Source organism: Zingiber officinale, chromosome 4A (assembly GCF_018446385.1).
Source record: "Zingiber officinale cultivar Zhangliang chromosome 4A, Zo_v1.1, whole genome shotgun sequence".
Taxonomy (NCBI): Eukaryota; Viridiplantae; Streptophyta; class Magnoliopsida; order Zingiberales; family Zingiberaceae; genus Zingiber; species Zingiber officinale.
In genome coordinates, this window is record NC_055992.1 from 128,422,641 (window position 1) to 128,428,360 (window position 5,720).

The 5,720-nt window shown below is 36.9% G+C and overlaps 1 long non-coding RNA gene across 1 annotated transcript; it reads left to right on the plus strand.

The window, feature by feature from the left end:
• The first annotated feature begins 256 nt into the window (after nucleotides 1-256).
• On the plus strand, nucleotides 257-5,139 carry LOC121973662. Its single transcript, XR_006109700.1, has 2 exons — nucleotides 257-313; nucleotides 4,798-5,139. It is a non-coding gene; the product is annotated as an uncharacterized LOC121973662 (long non-coding RNA).
• Nucleotides 5,140-5,720: the final 581 nt, after the last annotated feature.

The window sequence follows — 5,720 nt, forward strand, 5'->3', positions numbered from 1 at the left end:
TTATGCTTAGAATAAATAAAAAGGCAGTTTCTTTAATTCTAAGCTTACAGTGTTGATTTCTTATTATCCTGTTAGATAGTGAGTATGTTTAGTATTCAGTTTCATTTTCTGTATACCATGAGCACATGCGGATTTGCTTTAGCATTTCAGTTTCAGTATTATTGCATTATTTTTATGCACTTCGAGTTTTGTGAGATAGATTAGTACTTACTAAGCGTTTTCGCTTATAGATCCATTTTTCTTTCCTCCTACTGCAGATAAAGGAAAAGCTAAGATATAAAAGGGAGGCGACAGGATGGTGGTGGTGATGAAGGTATGTGGTGACTGGACTATGGAGAGATCCAGAGTTTGCTAGCAAATTTTCAGGACCTATCTGTTTAGAGTTTCAGTTTATGTTTTTAGTTTTCTTCTTAAATGCTTTTATGAAGTTGAGATTGTAATGGAGTTTAATTCGTACTTGTAGCTTGATATGTCCTACTGTTGGAGTTATGTTTGTTTACTATTGCTAGAATAGCTCTCTTTTAGTTATAGTGTGTATTATTACTGCGTGGTTGTGAAAATATATGTTCCAGCCGCCTGTGGCTGAGTATAGATTGTTTGTATTATGGATTTGGTCACCGGTACAGGGGAAACTCTGCCGAAATTTTTCGGTAGGGATTTCTCGTAGTTAAGTAGCGTACCGGTTAAGTAGAGTTAGTAGTTAAGTAACGGTCACTCCTAGAGAGTAGTAGTAGTAGTAAGAAGGGTGGTCGTTACAATGAGAGAGCTGCGAAAGAGTATTCTGGTGGGCGTGAAGAACATGCGCGGCGTTCGAGGGACGTTAAGCCGGGACGGAAGGCTGCTCGAGGAGAAGGCCGGGAATTGAGTTCGGGTGAGTCCTATTCCGGTTGGCCGCAATCACCCAAAAGAACGGAGCGTCGGAAGCTGAAGAAAGCAAGCTGGAATGTGAGTTGCCAGCTTGGAGGCACCTTGATATCGCCTAAAATCTATATTAAATGTCACAAATAGGCTTATCAAATTAACAATGTATTTTCCACTGAACCCCTTAATTAAACAATAATGTTGTAGTAACAAGCCCAGGATCTCTCTCGAGGAACCAACAATATGATGTAATCTTAGGATCGTATTTTATTCCTATTTTTGGGGTTTTCGATATAAAAATGGAATTGGGGAGTTTTGCAAATAAATGGGGGGTTTAAGCTTGAATCTAAATCTAACAAAAGTAAAGTATAGCGAATAAGAAATTAATCTAAAGCAATAGTGAAATCTACTTGTGTGCCAATAATCAAATCATAATGCATTGTCACCCTACATTATAATTTAATCATCACCACACTTAAACTACATATGAAATTACAAGACAGAAATAAATATAATCTAAAGCATGATTTAAACCCTAATTTGAAACCTACAACTTATCAATTAAACAAGCTTCAAAGAAGACTTAAACTAAGCTTCAATTAAGTAAAGAAATGCTAAACTACTTGCTAAAACATAACAACCATTAAAATAAATCTGTTCTAAGCTGTTGAACAGTAAGAAAAAGAACTAGAATGAAATAAAAACCAATCCTCTCACAATCAACTCACAAACTTCATACTCTTACCGTCACACAAGAGTACCAAAATCGAAACCACCTAATTTCGGACCTCAGTGGAGATTCTAAGCTGCAAATCAGTTCGAGGAATGCTCACAAGTGCCGACGGACCACCCCCGACACGCTGGAAACAACCCGAACCCAAGAAAATGCCGAAAATGCTGGAAATCTGCTACCGGAGCTCTATGAATCTGGATGGAAGTCGTGGATTGCAGATGTGCATCAGATGAATCTCAATAACGCCGGCGGACCACCTCCAAGCGTCACTGATGGGAATCGGACCTCAGATTTGGAGGACCACCTCCAAATCTGAGGTGAAACAGAGATTTGCCGCGAGCAGATTTTCCGCCGGAGAGAACACCCGCCGGTGCTCCAGATGATCGGGATGAGCTGCTAAGAAGTCTTCCACCAAGGTAGAAGCTCGGGAGGATGATCGGAGAAGGAATGGTGGTCGGAATCCACTGGAAATCTCGCGGGACGCGGCGCTGTGCGCGGAAGAGTCGACGAAGAAGCTGGCTACTATAGCTTCTCATTTAAATCAGATCTGGATCTGGAATGGACGGTTGAGATGATTCCGGGCTAAATCAACGGTGAAAAGTCATCCAAAATCTGATCCAATGGTACTGATGTTGATCTAGGGTCTGGATCTACCCTCCCGTAGGTCGGATCGATCAGATCATCACTGGATGGCCCAGATCGGCCCAGTCTTCAGTGAACGGTCCAGATTGTTTCGGGCTGGATCAATGGCTAGATGAACTCAGATCTGGATCAAAACTTCTGGATCTTCATCAATGGCTCATATCTGCTCCCCATTAGGTTGAATCGGCCAGATCTTCAACGGATGGTCCAGATCTCTCCTATTCTTGATGAACGACCCAAATCGACCCAAAGCTTGATCTTCTCGTTTAAACTCCGATTCGAGCCCAATTTCGGTCCAAATAGATCCAAATATAAGATCCTTTGATGCCTACAAAATAAGAGTTAAATATTAGCACCAAATAACACCAAAAATAAGATAATTTGTAATTAAGCCCAAAATAAAGACAATGCATGAAATGTGATGTAAATCTAGGTTTTATCTATGAACATAACATCAAACCATGCATAAATGAATCAAAATAATACAATAAAATCATGGTTATCAAATCCCCCACACTTAGTCTTGAACGCCCCGTGAAAGTAAGGAAAACTCAAAATCATCTCCATAGAAAATTCCCTAGCAATATCTAAAAGATAGTAAAAAGAATTTAACTAAGATCATCTTAAAAATCACTAACAATCATGAATACAATCCAAACAATAATCAGTAGGTATGGTAGTTTCAATCCAATCGAAAAAATTAAGCAAGTTGCATCTCACAAGGAATTTACCTAATCTATCTCTCACACTCAAACATGTGTACAAGTGGAGCTCACTCAATGCAACTCACAACATTTCACTACCATAAACTTGCTTATTTTCTAATTCTCCACCACTATAAAACATAGCATACATGAATCAAAAGGAATTTATCATGAAGAATTGAAATGGAAGCAAAAGGAGCAATTGAAATGAATGTTGTAGCAAAAGAAAATAACTCAATGAAGAAAATGAGAAGATGAGAGTATTGGAGGAATATACTTGATGAGTTGCCCAATTTGATGTGTAAAGAGATAAATTTCATTTGTTTTTATCAATTCAAAAGATCAAGCTAAACTCCCCTTCCATTTGACGCTATCCAAAAATCTTGATACAATGTCTCCACTTGATACTCTTTTGCCACTGTTCACTGATTTTACACTTCAATTTTAGAATTTGGAAACAAAAATAATCTCAAATTACCATAGAAGAAGAAGAACTCTCTCCCCCACACTTAAATTGTTGGCCGTCTCGGACAATTAAACTCATCATGCTATCTAATTGCTTGATACTCTTGTTGTTACTAATCAAAATTGGCATAGAAGTTTGGCACTAAACATGTACTTGTAGGTATTGTCTTCATTCTGCATTCCAGCAAGGAATATGGTTTTAGACCTCTAATTCTATGCACTGCAATGAGACTGGACAATTTCAGCAATCAGTTCCATTCACAATTGTTGATGAAGCCTGAATCTGGATTCTAATTCTACATAGCTGCTGTATTTCAAAAATCAGAGATCAAACTCTACAAGTTTCCAATCCATTCCTGTTCTCTGCATCCCAAATCCGAATAAAACTGGTATCCAAATATTTGTATTCATCCTCAGCTATACCACAATGTCACATGGTTAAAGGAGCAAACAAAATTCTGATGTCATAATTACAGCACAATTCTAAATTCTGCACTTCAAAGTTCAGATTCTAGAAATTCCATATTTCTTGAATGCTAGAAAAAATGACCTAAACTTCCAGCTAAGTTAATGACAACAACAAAATTCCAGAATCATTTCTTAAAACTCATACCAACTTCTTGAATTCTGCACTGCAGTGAACCACCAGACTTAAGGTTCCGTTTCTGAAAATTTCAGAACTGTATATTTCGTTTTCAGATTCAAAAATGTGATTCCAGTAGGATGCTTTTCAGGTTCAGTATCAAGACTTTGGTTTCTTGCAACCCCAAAGTTTTTCACAAGAAAAACCAACACTTCATAAATCAATTTCAGAATGCATTGCTGATGAACTAATACTACACTCTAGTTATCAATTCTGAAATTAACAGGAAGACATTTTAGGTTGTTATTGGTCAAAATCAGCATTTAGAGTTGACACAATGCATGTATGTTGAGGTAAATACAGACTTTACTAATCCAAATCTAGTTGCTGGAGTTGATTTAGAATTCAGCAAGAATTTGAAAAGTTGCAGCTCCCAAAATTCCAAGGTTTTAGACTTCATATTCAAGATCCAGCTCAAAGAATTAAGGTGCTACCCAGCTTTTATCCTCTGATAACAGCACTGAATTCCTGTAATTTCAGATTCAGCATTAAGTTTCTGAAGCTATCGTGAATGGAACTGATCAACAAAGAATACAACCCCTTATCATTTCTCAACATTTATTTCCAGCTTACTCTTAAATTTTGATTAAGCTTCTGTCATTTGAATATTACATTCCAAATCTTGATACAAATCTGAAATAGACTGTACTTCAATTTCCAGCTCTGCACTTCAATTCTGCAGTTCTGTTTCCAGCATTTTACTTCACTGCTTGAGTATCAATTACTAACCCTGTCTTCCTTCTTTTCAGATTAAATGATGCTATCTTCAAGTGCTTCATAAGTAAAATGATGCTCACCAATTCAATTCCGAATTTGGATCCATAATGATCAAATTACCAGCATATCAACATCTCTGTTTCTGCATTCCAGCATCTCTGTCAGCTTACTGATTTTTTTTTCTCTGCTTTTACAATTGGTTTCTTCATCTTTAGTTAGAACTCATTCCTTGTTGAATTAGAAGTACATTTTAGTTGTGATTTAGATCCTACAGATGGATGCTCGTAGATTTAAACCAATCTGCTTCTAGTGGCTGGCAGTGTTCAGCATGGCTAGATTTCAGAATTCATTAACTTCAAAACCCTTCTCCCAAATTTGCCAATGATGTTTTGAATGTATCACCATAGTATCAAATTCCAAAATTCAAAGCTAATTGGGCCTGTTCTTCACATGATTAAGCTTAAAGAATCCTTTCATTTAGCACTGCAATATTCAGGAAATTATATCCAGCTTCACTAATTTGTTTCTGATATCCATTCTGTTTGTTTCATTCTGCATTTTACAGCCCTTTAACTTACATCTCAGATTTGTCTTCAACTTTCAATCTAAACTCCAATAACTCCGATAAAATAATCTCATCATCTGTCACGACTAAAATGACGTTTAGATTTCAAATTGCAACTGGACAAATAGCTTGGTCTCCATTAAGTATAGCAAAATGCAGATTTCAGATTTCTAAACTCTGTAATAGAATTCTCTTTTACTGCTTCTAGCATTGAAATCAAGCTTATACTTTCAGAATTTCATCCATTGGCACTGCATGCTTAAATTACAAAGAATGTACTCTAAATCTTCAGTTCATAGAACCACACAAAGCATTAAATAAATCAAGAATCAAACTGCATTCTGCAGTAATCCAGCTGATTCTTGCACAGCTTCCTGGCTTTGTATCAAT